The sequence below is a fragment of the Ambystoma mexicanum genome, chromosome 2q, assembly GCF_040938575.1.
Source record: "Ambystoma mexicanum isolate Mex_15411 chromosome 2q, UKY_AmexF1_1, whole genome shotgun sequence".
Classification (NCBI taxonomy): Eukaryota; Metazoa; Chordata; class Amphibia; order Caudata; family Ambystomatidae; genus Ambystoma; species Ambystoma mexicanum.
In genome coordinates this window covers 125,677,504-125,693,700 of record NC_090924.1, presented here as the reverse complement: position 1 = coordinate 125,693,700, position 16,197 = coordinate 125,677,504, and the positions used below count along the sequence as shown (strand labels likewise).

The window sequence follows — 16,197 nt, the reverse complement described above, 5'->3', positions numbered from 1 at the left end:
TGAGGGCCTATGCAGCGTACAGAGGGAAGGACATATTTCCACTTTGAGATCGGACGGCCAAAACTCACAAGCAAATCAAGGAATGTTACTGAGAGCTAACAGAGAACACAAAGTGCTTGTCGCAAGGACATGGCACGCAAAGAGGTTCAGGAAGTGAATTGTTCATCGACTACTGCTTACCGAGAAAACCAGAGAGTCTGTCCAATGAAAATAACATTGAAAAAACAAAAAAAAGGAGCTCAAGTTAACCACCTTGATTGGGCTCGTCCGGGATTTGAACCCGGGACCTCTCGCACCCAAAGCGAGAATCATACCCCTAGACCAACGAGCCACGGTCCTTTGAGCATTTGACGGAATTGTCCTCAGCGTTTGCACCCCCCTTAGGATTCGAGGCCAAGAATGCCTATTCCTGAAGTTTGTTCCTGCCGCTGAAAGCCTTGTCGGTGTATGAGCCAAATGAATGCCCCAGTCGGCACGCTCTGACTGTCTTCACAGGTCTCCTCCTCATCCCGAAGGTTGGTGGCCCATTGACATCAGGGTGGAAGGTGCTTGCGATACACTGTTCCTTCCTTCCTTCCTTCCTTCCTTTATTCCTCTTATGCTGTTTATGTAATAAGAGGGGACGATACACAGAAGAGAGAAAGTGGCCCAACACACTAGACTAGCAGTCTTCTGATCAATCTGCAGCTGGCAAGGTGGGGGAGAGCCTTTATTTTGCACCTGCTGGGATCTGCATTGGCAGAAGCTCTGAGGGCTGGGCCTTTCCTTTTGCCTGTAAAAACAAAAAGCAGCCCTCCTCCCTCCAGCCCTGAGAGCATGGGCGTGACACTGGAAAAAGCAGCATCTCCCCTTTGGTAAAGATGACCATTGCACAGCTGCTCACTCAGAGCTCGATCGTGCTCGATCAGGCGAGATATATTTAGGTCACCAGCAAAGTCTGTTCTCTTTTCTTGCGTAGGGTGAGCATTCACAGAGCCCAGCTTCGTTGACAAGAGTGCAAAAGGTGTATACTAAAAGCTTTCTGCTTTACTTGAGCGCCATGGCCGTTATTATATTTTGGCTGCTCCAAGCAATCTCTGTCCAGCCGATGCAAATTTCCAGCTCAAATTTTCCCAGCACTCAAAAAGTCCCTCCTCCCGCCAGCTCTGCTTTCAGGAAGTTCAGCAGAAGCAGTCCAACTTCTGTTCCCACTTCAGAGGAAAAGCTTTCTCGGGCCAGAGAAAGCCAGGGAATCACTGTACCGGCAAGTGCATTTCTTACAACTGGTAATCCCTCAGAACACAGAAATGAAGAAGCTGTATATGAAAATGTATTATTTCTTTGGTACACTAACCTATGTAACTAATATGGACCATTTCAGAGGACGGAGCGGACCCAACTGTGATCCCAGAGACCCAAATACCCAGCAGTAGGGAAAATAAATCCTCTCTGTGCTCTGCAACATTACATACACAAAATGCAAGCGCGTGCATTTTTTTATTGGCCCCATATACAGAATACATGTGAGGATGCTTGCCTTCCCAGTGTATTTCTCAAGCTCTTGAGAGCATATGCTATTTCCATGGGAACGCAAATAAGTTCATACTTTACATTTGTGTGTGACAAAAGGGGAAAAAACTATTTTGTGTAAAATGCCAGCAGAGAGTGTTTCTGCCCGGTCTCGAACCGGGGACCTTTCGCGTGTGAGGCGAACGTGATAACCACTACACTACAGAAACAGCTGCTTGCTCACCTTTGTAGGGACTGGGAGAACAGGTGCAAAGGGCAGTGCAAGTGGACCTGCTTAAAGACTAATCAAATGCCTTGCGCCTGAAGCTCACACAATCCAGCCTAAAACATACGTCCTATCAAGCATGCGCACATATACAAGTATGCCAGCTGAGGGCCTATGCAGCGTACAGAGGGAAGGACATATTTCCACTTTGAGATCGGACGGCCAAAACTCACAAGCAAATCAAGGAATGTTACTGAGAGCTAACAGAGAACACAAAGTGCTTGTCGCAAGGACATGGCACGCAAAGAGGTTCAGGAAGTGAATTGTTCATCGACTACTGCTTACCGAGAAAACCAGAGAGTCTGTCCAATGAAAATAACATTGAAAAAACAAAAAAAAGGAGCTCAAGTTAACCACCTTGATTGGGCTCGTCCGGGATTTGAACCCGGGACCTCTCGCACCCAAAGCGAGAATCATACCCCTAGACCAACGAGCCACGGTCCTTTGAGCATTTGACGGAATTGTCCTCAGCGTTTGCACCCCCCTTAGGATTCGAGGCCAAGAATGCCTATTCCTGAAGTTTGTTCCTGCCGCTGAAAGCCTTGTCGGTGTATGAGCCAAATGAATGCCCCAGTCGGCACGCTCTGACTGTCTTCACAGGTCTCCTCCTCATCCCGAAGGTTGGTGGCCCATTGACATCAGGGTGGAAGGTGCTTGCGATACACTGTTCCTTCCTTCCTTCCTTCCTTCCTTTATTCCTCTTATGCTGTTTATGTAATAAGAGGGGACGATACACAGAAGAGAGAAAGTGGCCCAACACACTAGACTAGCAGTCTTCTGATCAATCTGCAGCTGGCAAGGTGGGGGAGAGCCTTTATTTTGCACCTGCTGGGATCTGCATTGGCAGAAGCTCTGAGGGCTGGGCCTTTCCTTTTGCCTGTAAAAACAAAAAGCAGCCCTCCTCCCTCCAGCCCTGAGAACATGGGCGTGACACTGGAAAAAGCAGCATCTCCCCTTTGGTAAAGATGACCATTGCACAGCTGCTCACTCAGAGCTCGATCGTGCTCGATCAGGCGAGATATATTTAGGTCACCAGCAAAGTCTGTTCTCTTTTCTTGCGTAGGGTGAGCATTCACAGAGCCCAGCTTCGTTGACAAGAGTGCAAAAGGTGTATACTAAAAGCTTTCTGCTTTACTTGAGCGCCATGGCCGTTATTATATTTTGGCTGCTCCAAGCAATCTCTGTCCAGCCGATGCAAATTTCCAGCTCAAATTTTCCCAGCACTCAAAAAGTCCCTCCTCCCGCCAGCTCTGCTTTCAGGAAGTTCAGCAGAAGCAGTCCAACTTCTGTTCCCACTTCAGAGGAAAAGCTTTCTCGGGCCAGAGAAAGCCAGGGAATCACTGTACCGGCAAGTGCATTTCTTACAACTGGTAATCCCTCAGAACACAGAAATGAAGAAGCTGTATATGAAAATGTATTATTTCTTTGGTACACTAACCTATGTAACTAATATGGACCATTTCAGAGGACGGAGCGGACCCAACTGTGATCCCAGAGACCCAAATACCCAGCAGTAGGGAAAATAAATCCTCTCTGTGCTCTGCAACATTACATACACAAAATGCAAGCGCGTGCATTTTTTTATTGGCCCCATATACAGAATACATGTGAGGATGCTTGCCTTCCCAGTGTATTTCTCAAGCTCTTGAGAGCATATGCTATTTCCATGAGAACGCAAATAAGTTCATACTTTACATTTGTGTGTGACAAAAGGGGAAAAAAACTATTTTGTGTAAAATGCCAGCAGAGAGTGTTTCTGCCCGGTCTCGAACCGGGGACCTTTCGCGTGTGAGGCGAACGTGATAACCACTACACTACAGAAACAGCTGCTTGCTCACCTTTGTAGGGACTGGGAGAACAGGTGCAAAGGGCAGTGCAAGTGGACCTGCTTAAAGACTAATCAAATGCCTTGCGCCTGAAGCTCACACAATCCAGCCTAAAACATACGTCCTATCAAGCATGCGCACATATACAAGTATGCCAGCTGAGGGCCTATGCAGCGTACAGAGGGAAGGACATATTTCCACTTTGAGATCGGACGGCCAAAACTCACAAGCAAATCAAGGAATGTTACTGAGAGCTAACAGAGAACACAAAGTGCTTGTCGCAAGGACATGGCACGCAAAGAGGTTCAGGAAGTGAATTGTTCATCGACTACTGCTTACCGAGAAAACCAGAGAGTCTGTCCAATGAAAATAACATTGAAAAAACAAAAAAAAGGAGCTCAAGTTAACCACCTTGATTGGGCTCGTCCGGGATTTGAACCCCGGACCTCTCGCACCCAAAGCGAGAATCATACCCCTAGACCAACGAGCCACGGTCCTTTGAGCATTTGACGGAATTGTCCTCAGCGTTTGCACCCCCCTTAGGATTCGAGGCCAAGAATGCCTATTCCTGAAGTTTGTTCCTGCCGCTGAAAGCCTTGTCGGTGTATGAGCCAAATGAATGCCCCAGTCGGCACGCTCTGACTGTCTTCACAGGTCTCCTCCTCATCCCGAAGGTTGGTGGCCCATTGACATCAGGGTGGAAGGTGCTTGCGATACACTGTTCCTTCCTTCCTTCCTTCATTCCTTTATTCCTCTTATGCTGTTTATGTAATAAGAGGGGACGATACACAGAAGAGAGAAAGTGGCCCAACACACTAGACTAGCAGTCTTCTGATCAATCTGCAGCTGGCAAGGTGGGGGAGAGCCTTTATTTTGCACCTGCTGGGATCTGCATTGGCAGAAGCTCTGAGGGCTGGGCCTTTCCTTTTGCCTGTAAAAACAAAAAGCAGCCCTCCTCCCTCCAGCCCTGAGAGCATGGGCGTGACACTGGAAAAAGCAGCATCTCCCCTTTGGTAAAGATGACCATTGCACAGCTGCTCACTCAGAGCTCGATCGTGCTCGATCAGGCGAGATATATTTAGGTCACCAGCAAAGTCTGTTCTCTTTTCTTGCGTAGGGTGAGCATTCACAGAGCCCAGCTTCGTTGACAAGAGTGCAAAAGGTGTATACTAAAAGCTTTCTGCTTTACTTGAGCGCCATGGCCGTTATTATATTTTGGCTGCTCCAAGCAATCTCTGTCCAGCCGATGCAAATTTCCAGCTCAAATTTTCCCAGCACTCAAAAAGTCCCTCCTCCCGCCAGCTCTGCTTTCAGGAAGTTCAGCAGAAGCAGTCCAACTTCTGTTCCCACTTCAGAGGAAAAGCTTTCTCGGGCCAGAGAAAGCCAGGGAATCACTGTACCGGCAAGTGCATTTCTTACAACTGGTAATCCCTCAGAACACAGAAATGAAGAAGCTGTATATGAAAATGTATTATTTCTTTGGTACACTAACCTATGTAACTAATATGGACCATTTCAGAGGACGGAGCGGACCCAACTGTGATCCCAGAGACCCAAATACCCAGCAGTAGGGAAAATAAATCCTCTCTGTGCTCTGCAACATTACATACACAAAATGCAAGCGCGTGCATTTTTTTATTGGCCCCATATACAGAATACATGTGAGGATGCTTGCCTTCCCAGTGTATTTCTCAAGTTCTTGAGAGCATATGCTATTTCCATGAGAACGCAAATAAGTTCATACTTTACATTTGTGTGTGACAAAAGGGGAAAAAAACTATTTTGTGTAAAATGCCAGCAGAGAGTGTTTCTGCCCGGTCTCGAACCGGGGACCTTTCGCGTGTGAGGCGAACGTGATAACCACTACACTACAGAAACAGCTGCTTGCTCACCTTTGTAGGGACTGGGAGAACAGGTGCAAAGGGCAGTGCAAGTGGACCTGCTTAAAGACTAATCAAATGCCTTGCGCCTGAAGCTCACACAATCCAGCCTAAAACATACGTCCTATCAAGCATGCGCACATATACAAGTATGCCAGCTGAGGGCCTATGCAGCGTACAGAGGGAAGGACATATTTCCACTTTGAGATCGGACGGCCAAAACTCACAAGCAAATCAAGGAATGTTACTGAGAGCTAACAGAGAACACAAAGTGCTTGTCGCAAGGACATGGCACGCAAAGAGGTTCAGGAAGTGAATTGTTCATCGACTACTGCTTACCGAGAAAACCAGAGAGTCTGTCCAATGAAAATAACATTGAAAAAACAAAAAAAAGGAGCTCAAGTTGACCACCTTGATTGGGCTCGTCCGGGATTTGAACCCGGGACCTCTCGCACCCAAAGCGAGAATCATACCCCTAGACCAACGAGCCACGGTCCTTTGAGCATTTGACGGAATTGTCCTCAGCGTTTGCACCCCCCTTAGGATTCGAGGCCAAGAATGCCTATTCCTGAAGTTTGTTCCTGCCGCTGAAAGCCTTGTCGGTGTATGAGCCAAATGAATGCCCCAGTCGGCACGCTCTGACTGTCTTCACAGGTCTCCTCCTCATCCCGAAGGTTGGTGGCCCATTGACATCAGGGTGGAAGGTGCTTGCGATACACTGTTCCTTCCTTCCTTCCTTCCTTCCTTCCTTCCTTCCTTCCTTTATTCCTCTTATGCTGTTTATGTAATAAGAGGGGACGATACACAGAAGAGAGAAAGTGGCCCAACACACTAGACTAGCAGTCTTCTGATCAATCTGCAGCTGGCAAGGTGGGGGAGAGCCTTTATTTTGCACCTGCTGGGATCTGCATTGGCAGAAGCTCTGAGGGCTGGGCCTTTCCTTTTGCCTGTAAAAACAAAAAGCAGCCCTCCTCCCTCCAGCCCTGAGAGCATGGGCGTGACACTGGAAAAAGCAGCATCTCCCCTTTGGTAAAGATGACCATTGCACAGCTGCTCACTCAGAGCTCGATCGTGCTCGATCAGGCGAGATATATTTAGGTCACCAGCAAAGTCTGTTCTCTTTTCTTGCGTAGGGTGAGCATTCACAGAGCCCAGCTTCGTTGACAAGAGTGCAAAAGGTGTATACTAAAAGCTTTCTGCTTTACTTGAGCGCCATGGCCGTTATTATATTTTGGCTGCTCCAAGCAATCTCTGTCCAGCCGATGCAAATTTCCAGCTCAAATTTTCCCAGCACTCAAAAAGTCCCTCCTCCCGCCAGCTCTGCTTTCAGGAAGTTCAGCAGAAGCAGTCCAACTTCTGTTCCCACTTCAGAGGAAAAGCTTTCTCGGGCCAGAGAAAGCCAGGGAATCACTGTACCGGCAAGTGCATTTCTTACAACTGGTAATCCCTCAGAACACAGAAATGAAGAAGCTGTATATGAAAATGTATTATTTCTTTGGTACACTAACCTATGTAACTAATATGGACCATTTCAGAGGACGGAGCGGACCCAACTGTGATCCCAGAGACCCAAATACCCAGCAGTAGGGAAAATAAATCCTCTCTGTGCTCTGCAACATTACATACACAAAATGCAAGCGCGTGCATTTTTTTATTGGCCCCATATACAGAATACATGTGAGGATGCTTGCCTTCCCAGTGTATTTCTCAAGCTCTTGAGAGCATATGCTATTTCCATGAGAACGCAAATAAGTTCATACTTTACATTTGTGTGTGACAAAAGGGGAAAAAAACTATTTTGTGTAAAATGCCAGCAGAGAGTGTTTCTGCCCGGTCTCGAACCGGGGACCTTTCGCGTGTGAGGCAAACGTGATAACCACTACACTACAGAAACAGCTGCTTGCTCACCTTTGTAGGGACTGGGAGAACAGGTGCAAAGGGCAGTGCAAGTGGACCTGCTTAAAGACTAATCAAATGCCTTGCGCCTGAAGCTCACACAATCCAGCCTAAAACATACGTCCTATCAAGCATGCGCACATATACAAGTATGCCAGCTGAGGGCCTATGCAGCGTACAGAGGGAAGGACATATTTCCACTTTGAGATCGGACGGCCAAAACTCACAAGCAAATCAAGGAATGTTACTGAGAGCTAACAGAGAACACAAAGTGCTTGTCGCAAGGACATGGCACGCAAAGAGGTTCAGGAAGTGAATTGTTCATCGACTACTGCTTACCGAGAAAACCAGAGAGTCTGTCCAATGAAAATAACATTGAAAAAACAAAAAAAAGGAGCTCAAGTTAACCACCTTGATTGGGCTCGTCCGGGATTTGAACCCGGGACCTCTCGCACCCAAAGCGAGAATCATACCCCTAGACCAACGAGCCACGGTCCTTTGAGCATTTGACGGAATTGTCCTCAGCGTTTGCACCCCCCTTAGGATTCGAGGCCAAGAATGCCTATTCCTGAAGTTTGTTCCTGCCGCTGAAAGCCTTGTCGGTGTATGAGCCAAATGAATGCCCCAGTCGGCACGCTCTGACTGTCTTCACAGGTCTCCTCCTCATCCCGAAGGTTGGTGGCCCATTGACATCAGGGTGGAAGGTGCTTGCGATACACTGTTCCTTCCTTCCTTCCTTCCTTCCTTTATTCCTCTTATGCTGTTTATGTAATAAGAGGGGACGATACACAGAAGAGAGAAAGTGGCCCAACACACTAGACTAGCAGTCTTCTGATCAATCTGCAGCTGGCAAGGTGGGGGAGAGCCTTTATTTTGCACCTGCTGGGATCTGCATTGGCAGAAGCTCTGAGGGCTGGGCCTTTCCTTTTGCCTGTAAAAACAAAAAGCAGCCCTCCTCCCTCCAGCCCTGAGAGCATGGGCGTGACACTGGAAAAAGCAGCATCTCCCCTTTGGTAAAGATGACCATTGCACAGCTGCTCACTCAGAGCTCGATCGTGCTCGATCAGGCGAGATATATTTAGGTCACCAGCAAAGTCTGTTCTCTTTTCTTGCGTAGGGTGAGCATTCACAGAGCCCAGCTTCGTTGACAAGAGTGCAAAAGGTGTATACTAAAAGCTTTCTGCTTTACTTGAGCGCCATGGCCGTTATTATATTTTGGCTGCTCCAAGCAATCTCTGTCCAGCCGATGCAAATTTCCAGCTCAAATTTTCCCAGCACTCAAAAAGTCCCTCCTCCCGCCAGCTCTGCTTTCAGGAAGTTCAGCAGAAGCAGTCCAACTTCTGTTCCCACTTCAGAGGAAAAGCTTTCACGGGCCAGAGAAAGCCAGGGAATCACTGTACCGGCAAGTGCATTTCTTACAACTGGTAATCCCTCAGAACACAGAAATGAAGAAGCTGTATATGAAAATGTATTATTTCTTTGGTACACTAACCTATGTAACTAATATGGACCATTTCAGAGGACGGAGCGGACCCAACTGTGATCCCAGAGACCCAAATACCCAGCAGTAGGGAAAATAAATCCTCTCTGTGCTCTGCAACATTACATACACAAAATGCAAGCGCGTGCATTTTTTTATTGGCCCCATATACAGAATACATGTGAGGATGCTTGCCTTCCCAGTGTATTTCTCAAGCTCTTGAGAGCATATGCTATTTCCATGGGAACGCAAATAAGTTCATACTTTACATTTGTGTGTGACAAAAGGGGAAAAAAACTATTTTGTGTAAAATGCCAGCAGAGAGTGTTTCTGCCCTGTCTCGAACCGGGGACCTTTCGCGTGTGAGGCGAATGTGATAACCACTACACTACAGAAACAGCTGCTTGCTCACCTTTGTAGGGACTGGGAGAACAGGTGCAAAGGGCAGTGCAAGTGGACCTGCTTAAAGACTAATCAAATGCCTTGCGCCTGAAGCTCACACAATCCAGCCTAAAACATACGTCCTATCAAGCATGCGCACATATACAAGTATGCCAGCTGAGGGCCTATGCAGCATACAGAGGGAAGGACATATTTCCACTTTGAGATCGGACGGCCAAAACTCACAAGCAAATCAAGGAATGTTACTGAGAGCTAACAGAGAACACAAAGTGCTTGTCGCAAGGACATGGCACGCAAAGAGGTTCAGGAAGTGAATTGTTCATCGACTACTGCTTACCGAGAAAACCAGAGAGTCTGTCCAATGAAAATAACATTGAAAAAACAAAAAAAAGGAGCTCAAGTTAACCACCTTGATTGGGCTCGTACGGGATTTGAACCCGGGACCTCTCGCACCCAAAGCGAGAATCATACCCCTAGACCAACGAGCCACGGTCCTTTGAGCATTTGACGGAATTGTCCTCAGCGTTTGCACCCCCCTTAGGATTCGAGGCCAAGAATGCCTATTCCTGAAGTTTGTTCCTGCCGCTGAAAGCCTTGTCGGTGTATGAGCCAAATGAATGCCCCAGTCGGCACGCTCTGACTGTCTTCACAGGTCTCCTCCTCATCCCGAAGGTTGGTGGCCCATTGACATCAGGGTGGAAGGTGCTTGCGATACACTGTTCCTTCCTTCCTTCCTTCCTTCCTTTATTCCTCTTATGCTGTTTATGTAATAAGAGGGGACGATACACAGAAGAGAGAAAGTGGCCCAACACACTAGACTAGCAGTCTTCTGATCAATCTGCAGCTGGCAAGGTGGGGGAGAGCCTTTATTTTGCACCTGCTGGGATCTGCATTGGCAGAAGCTCTGAGGGCTGGGCCTTTCCTTTTGCCTGTAAAAACAAAAAGCAGCCCTCCTCCCTCCAGCCCTGAGAGCATGGGCGTGACACTGGAAAAAGCAGCATCTCCCCTTTGGTAAAGATGACCATTGCACAGCTGCTCACTCAGAGCTCGATCGTGCTCGATCAGGCGAGATATATTTAGGTCACCAGCAAAGTCTGTTCTCTTTTCTTGCGTAGGGTGAGCATTCACAGAGCCCAGCTTCGTTGACAAGAGTGCAAAAGGTGTATACTAAAAGCTTTCTGCTTTACTTGAGCGCCATGGCCGTTATTATATTTTGGCTGCTCCAAGCAATCTCTGTCCAGCCGATGCAAATTTCCAGCTCAAATTTTCCCAGCACTCAAAAAGTCCCTCCTCCCGCCAGCTCTGCTTTCAGGAAGTTCAGCAGAAGCAGTCCAACTTCTGTTCCCACTTCAGAGGAAAAGCTTTCTCGGGCCAGAGAAAGCCAGGGAATCACTGTACCGGCAAGTGCATTTCTTACAACTGGTAATCCCTCAGAACACAGAAATGAAGAAGCTGTATATGAAAATGTATTATTTCTTTGGTACACTAACCTATGTAACTAATATGGACCATTTCAGAGGACGGAGCGGACCCAACTGTGATCCCAGAGACCCAAATACCCAGCAGTAGGGAAAATAAATCCTCTCTGTGCTCTGCAACATTACATACACAAAATGCAAGCGCGTGCATTTTTTTATTGGCCCCATATACAGAATACATGTGAGGATGCTTGCCTTCCCAGTGTATTTCTCAAGCTCTTGAGAGCATATGCTATTTCCATGGGAACGCAAATAAGTTCATACTTTACATTTGTGTGTGACAAAAGGGGAAAAAAACTATTTTGTGTAAAATGCCAGCAGAGAGTGTTTCTGCCCGGTCTCGAACCGGGGACCTTTCGCGTGTGAGGCGAACGTGATAACCACTACACTACAGAAACAGCTGCTTGCTCACCTTTGTAGGGACTGGGAGAACAGGTGCAAAGGGCAGTGCAAGTGGACCTGCTTAAAGACTAATCAAATGCCTTGCGCCTGAAGCTCACACAATCCAGCCTAAAACATACGTCCTATCAAGCATGCGCACATATACAAGTATGCCAGCTGAGGGCCTATGCAGCGTACAGAGGGAAGGACATATTTCCACTTTGAGATCGGACGGCCAAAACTCACAAGCAAATCAAGGAATGTTACTGAGAGCTAACAGAGAACACAAAGTGCTTGTCGCAAGGACATGGCACGCAAAGAGGTTCAGGAAGTGAATTGTTCATCGACTACTGCTTACCGAGAAAACCAGAGAGTCTGTCCAATGAAAATAACATTGAAAAAACAAAAAAAAGGAGCTCAAGTTAACCACCTTGATTGGGCTCGTCCGGGATTTGAACCCGGGACCTCTCGCACCCAAAGCGAGAATCATACCCCTAGACCAACGAGCCACGGTCCTTTGAGCATTTGACGGAATTGTCCTCAGCGTTTGCACCCCCCTTAGGATTCGAGGCCAAGAATGCCTATTCCTGAAGTTTGTTCCTGCCGCTGAAAGCCTTGTCGGTGTATGAGCCAAATGAATGCCCCAGTCGGCACGCTCTGACTGTCTTCACAGGTCTCCTCCTCATCCCGAAGGTTGGTGGCCCATTGACATCAGGGTGGAAGGTGCTTGCGATACACTGTTCCTTCCTTCCTTCCTTCCTTCCTTCCTTCCTTCCTTCCTTCCTTCCTTTATTCCTCTTATGCTGTTTATGTAATAAGAGGGGACGATACACAGAAGAGAGAAAGTGGCCCAACACACTAGACTAGCAGTCTTCTGATCAATCTGCAGCTGGCAAGGTGGGGGAGAGCCTTTATTTTGCACCTGCTGGGATCTGCATTGGCAGAAGCTCTGAGGGCTGGGCCTTTCCTTTTGCCTGTAAAAACAAAAAGCAGCCCTCCTCCCTCCAGCCCTGAGAGCATGGGCGTGACACTGGAAAAAGCAGCATCTCCCCTTTGGTAAAGATGACCATTGCACAGCTGCTCACTCAGAGCTCGATCGTGCTCGATCAGGCGAGATATATTTAGGTCACCAGCAAAGTCTGTTCTCTTTTCTTGCGTAGGGTGAGCATTCACAGAGCCCAGCTTCGTTGACAAGAGTGCAAAAGGTGTATACTAAAAGCTTTCTGCTTTACTTGAGCGCCATGGCCGTTATTATATTTTGGCTGCTCCAAGCAATCTCTGTCCAGCCGATGCAAATTTCCAGCTCAAATTTTCCCAGCACTCAAAAAGTCCCTCCTCCCGCCAGCTCTGCTTTCAGGAAGTTCAGCAGAAGCAGTCCAACTTCTGTTCCCACTTCAGAGGAAAAGCTTTCTCGGGCCAGAGAAAGCCAGGGAATCACTGTACCGGCAAGTGCATTTCTTACAACTGGTAATCCCTCAGAACACAGAAATGAAGAAGCTGTATATGAAAATGTATTATTTCTTTGGTACACTAACCTATGTAACTAATATGGACCATTTCAGAGGACGGAGCGGACCCAACTGTGATCCCAGAGACCCAAATACCCAGCAGTAGGGAAAATAAATCCTCTCTGTGCTCTGCAACATTACATACACAAAATGCAAGCGCGTGCATTTTTTTATTGGCCCCATATACAGAATACATGTGAGGATGCTTGCCTTCCCAGTGTATTTCTCAAGCTCTTGAGAGCATATGCTATTTCCATGGGAACGCAAATAAGTTCATACTTTACATTTGTGTGTGACAAAAGGGGAAAAAAACTATTTTGTGTAAAATGCCAGCAGAGAGTGTTTCTGCCCGGTCTCGAACCGGGGACCTTTCGCGTGTGAGGCGAACGTGATAACCACTACACTACAGAAACAGCTGCTTGCTCACCTTTGTAGGGACTGGGAGAACAGGTGCAAAGGGCAGTGCAAGTGGACCTGCTTAAAGACTAATCAAATGCCTTGCGCCTGAAGCTCACACAATCCAGCCTAAAACATACGTCCTATCAAGCATGCGCACATATACAAGTATGCCAGCTGAGGGCCTATGCAGCGTACAGAGGGAAGGACATATTTCCACTTTGAGATCGGACGGCCAAAACTCACAAGCAAATCAAGGAATGTTACTGAGAGCTAACAGAGAACACAAAGTGCTTGTCGCAAGGACATGGCACGCAAAGAGGTTCAGGAAGTGAATTGTTCATCGACTACTGCTTACCGAGAAAACCAGAGAGTCTGTCCAATGAAAATAACATTGAAAAAACAAAAAATAGGAGCTCAAGTTAACCACCTTGATTGGGACCTCTCGCACCCAAAGCGAGAATCATACCCCTAGACCAACGAGCCACGGTCCTTTGAGCATTTGACGGAATTGTCCTCAGCGTTTGCACCCCCCTTAGGATTCGAGGCCAAGAATGCCTATTCCTGAAGTTTGTTCCTGCCGCTGAAAGCCTTGTCGGTGTATGAGCCAAATGAATGCCCCAGTCGGCACGCTCTGACTGTCTTCACAGGTCTCCTCCTCATCCCGAAGGTTGGTGGCCCATTGACATCAGGGTGGAAGGTGCTTGCGATACACTGTTCCTTCCTTCCTTCCTTCCTTCCTTTATTCCTCTTATGCTGTTTATGTAATAAGAGGGGACGATACACAGAAGAGAGAAAGTGGCCCAACACACTAGACTAGCAGTCTTCTGATCAATCTGCAGCTGGCAAGGTGGGGGAGAGCCTTTATTTTGCACCTGCTGGGATCTGCATTGGCAGAAGCTCTGAGGGCTGGGCCTTTCCTTTTGCCTGTAAAAACAAAAAGCAGCCCTCCTCCCTCCAGCCCTGAGAGCATGGGCGTGACACTGGAAAAAGCAGCATCTCCCCTTTGGTAAAGATGACCATTGCACAGCTGCTCACTCAGAGCTCGATCGTGCTCGATCAGGCGAGATATATTTAGGTCACCAGCAAAGTCTGTTCTCTTTTCTTGCGTAGGGTGAGCATTCACAGAGCCCAGCTTCGTTGACAAGAGTGCAAAAGGTGTATACTAAAAGCTTTCTGCTTTACTTGAGCGCCATGGCCGTTATTATATTTTGGCTGCTCCAAGCAATCTCTGTCCAGCCGATGCAAATTTCCAGCTCAAATTTTCCCAGCACTCAAAAAGTCCCTCCTCCCGCCAGCTCTGCTTTCAGGAAGTTCAGCAGAAGCAGTCCAACTTCTGTTCCCACTTCAGAGGAAAAGCTTTCTCGGGCCAGAGAAAGCCAGGGAATCACTGTACCGGCAAGTGCATTTCTTACAACTGGTAATCCCTCAGAACACAGAAATGAAGAAGCTGTATATGAAAATGTATTATTTCTTTGGTACACTAACCTATGTAACTAATATGGACCATTTCAGAGGACGGAGCGGACCCAACTGTGATCCCAGAGACCCAAATACCCAGCAGTAGGGAAAATAAATCCTCTCTGTGCTCTGCAACATTACATACACAAAATGCAAGCGCGTGCATTTTTTTATTGGCCCCATATACAGAATACATGTGAGGATGCTTGCCTTCCCAGTGTATTTCTCAAGCTCTTGAGAGCATATGCTATTTCCATGAGAACGCAAATAAGTTCATACTTTACATTTGTGTGTGACAAAAGGGGAAAAAAACTATTTTGTGTAAAATGCCAGCAGAGAGTGTTTCTGCCCGGTCTCGAACCGGGGACCTTTCGCGTGTGAGGCGAACGTGATAACCACTACACTACAGAAACAGCTGCTTGCTCACCTTTGTAGGGACTGGGAGAACAGGTGCAAAGGGCAGTGCAAGTGGACCTGCTTAAAGACTAATCAAATGCCTTGCGCCTGAAGCTCACACAATCCAGCCTAAAACATACGTCCTATCAAGCATGCGCACATATACAAGTATGCCAGCTGAGGGCCTATGCAGCGTACAGAGGGAAGGACATATTTCCACTTTGAGATCGGACGGCCAAAACTCACAAGCAAATCAAGGAATGTTACTGAGAGCTAACAGAGAACACAAAGTGCTTGTCGCAAGGACATGGCACGCAAAGAGGTTCAGGAAGTGAATTGTTCATCGACTACTGCTTACCGAGAAAACCAGAGAGTCTGTCCAATGAAAATAACATTGAAAAAACAAAAAAAAGGAGCTCAAGTTAACCACCTTGATTGGGCTCGTCCGGGATTTGAACCCGGGACCTCTCGCACCCAAAGCGAGAATCATACCCCTAGACCAACGAGCCACGGTCCTTTGAGCATTTGACGGAATTGTCCTCAGCGTTTGCACCCCCCTTAGGATTCGAGGCCAAGAATGCCTATTCCTGAAGTTTGTTCCTGCCGCTGAAAGCCTTGTCGGTGTATGAGCCAAATGAATGCCCCAGTCGGCACGCTCTGACTGTCTTCACAGGTCTCCTCCTCATCCCGAAGGTTGGTGGCCCATTGACATCAGGGTGGAAGGTGCTTGCGATACACTGTTCCTTCCTTCCTTCCTTCCTTCCTTTATTCCTCTTATGCTGTTTATGTAATAAGAGGGGACGATACACAGAAGAGAGAAAGTGGCCCAACACACTAGACTAGCAGTCTTCTGATCAATCTGCAGCTGGCAAGGTGGGGGAGAGCCTTTATTTTGCACCTGCTGGGATCTGCATTGGCAGAAGCTCTGAGGGCTGGGCCTTTCCTTTTGCCTGTAAAAACAAAAAGCAGCCCTCCTCCCTCCAGCCCTGAGAGCATGGGCGTGACACTGGAAAAAGCAGCATCTCCCCTTTGGTAAAGATGACCATTGCACAGCTGCTCACTCAGAGCTCGATCGTGCTCGATCAGGCGAGATATATTTAGGTCACCAGCAAAGTCTGTTCTCTTTTCTTGCGTAGGGTGAGCATTCACAGAGCCCAGCTTCGTTGACAAGAGTGCAAAAGGTGTATACTAAAAGCTTTCTGCTTTACTTGAGCGCCATGGCCGTTATTATATTTTGGCTGCTCCAAGCAATCTCTGTCCAGCCGATGCAAATTTCCAGCTCAAATTTTCCCAGCACTCAAAAAGTCCCTCCTCCCGCC

General features: G+C 47.5%; 13 non-coding genes across 13 annotated transcripts; all 13 read right to left on the bottom strand.

Moving 5' to 3' along the window:
- Positions 1 to 259: 259 nt before the first annotated feature.
- Positions 260 to 331, bottom strand: TRNAP-UGG (transfer RNA proline (anticodon UGG)). The gene has a single exon. It is a non-coding gene; the product is annotated as a tRNA-Pro (tRNA).
- Positions 332 to 1,645: 1,314 nt separating this feature from the next.
- TRNAV-CAC (transfer RNA valine (anticodon CAC)) lies at positions 1,646 to 1,718 on the bottom strand. The gene has a single exon. It is a non-coding gene; the product is annotated as a tRNA-Val (tRNA).
- A 420-nt stretch (positions 1,719 to 2,138) lies between these two features.
- On the bottom strand, positions 2,139 to 2,210 carry TRNAP-UGG (transfer RNA proline (anticodon UGG)). The gene has a single exon. It is a non-coding gene; the product is annotated as a tRNA-Pro (tRNA).
- Positions 2,211 to 3,525: 1,315 nt separating this feature from the next.
- On the bottom strand, positions 3,526 to 3,598 carry TRNAV-CAC (transfer RNA valine (anticodon CAC)). The gene has a single exon. It is a non-coding gene; the product is annotated as a tRNA-Val (tRNA).
- A 1,807-nt stretch (positions 3,599 to 5,405) lies between these two features.
- Positions 5,406 to 5,478, bottom strand: TRNAV-CAC (transfer RNA valine (anticodon CAC)). The gene has a single exon. It is a non-coding gene; the product is annotated as a tRNA-Val (tRNA).
- A 420-nt stretch (positions 5,479 to 5,898) lies between these two features.
- On the bottom strand, positions 5,899 to 5,970 carry TRNAP-UGG (transfer RNA proline (anticodon UGG)). Its single transcript has one exon. It is a non-coding gene; the product is annotated as a tRNA-Pro (tRNA).
- A 1,331-nt stretch (positions 5,971 to 7,301) lies between these two features.
- TRNAV-CAC (transfer RNA valine (anticodon CAC)) lies at positions 7,302 to 7,374 on the bottom strand. The gene has a single exon. It is a non-coding gene; the product is annotated as a tRNA-Val (tRNA).
- A 420-nt stretch (positions 7,375 to 7,794) lies between these two features.
- TRNAP-UGG (transfer RNA proline (anticodon UGG)) lies at positions 7,795 to 7,866 on the bottom strand. The gene has a single exon. It is a non-coding gene; the product is annotated as a tRNA-Pro (tRNA).
- Positions 7,867 to 11,061: 3,195 nt separating this feature from the next.
- On the bottom strand, positions 11,062 to 11,134 carry TRNAV-CAC (transfer RNA valine (anticodon CAC)). Its single transcript has one exon. It is a non-coding gene; the product is annotated as a tRNA-Val (tRNA).
- A 420-nt stretch (positions 11,135 to 11,554) lies between these two features.
- TRNAP-UGG (transfer RNA proline (anticodon UGG)) lies at positions 11,555 to 11,626 on the bottom strand. Its single transcript has one exon. It is a non-coding gene; the product is annotated as a tRNA-Pro (tRNA).
- A 1,339-nt stretch (positions 11,627 to 12,965) lies between these two features.
- Positions 12,966 to 13,038, bottom strand: TRNAV-CAC (transfer RNA valine (anticodon CAC)). Its single transcript has one exon. It is a non-coding gene; the product is annotated as a tRNA-Val (tRNA).
- Positions 13,039 to 14,822: 1,784 nt separating this feature from the next.
- Positions 14,823 to 14,895, bottom strand: TRNAV-CAC (transfer RNA valine (anticodon CAC)). Its single transcript has one exon. It is a non-coding gene; the product is annotated as a tRNA-Val (tRNA).
- A 420-nt stretch (positions 14,896 to 15,315) lies between these two features.
- Positions 15,316 to 15,387, bottom strand: TRNAP-UGG (transfer RNA proline (anticodon UGG)). Its single transcript has one exon. It is a non-coding gene; the product is annotated as a tRNA-Pro (tRNA).
- Positions 15,388 to 16,197: the final 810 nt, after the last annotated feature.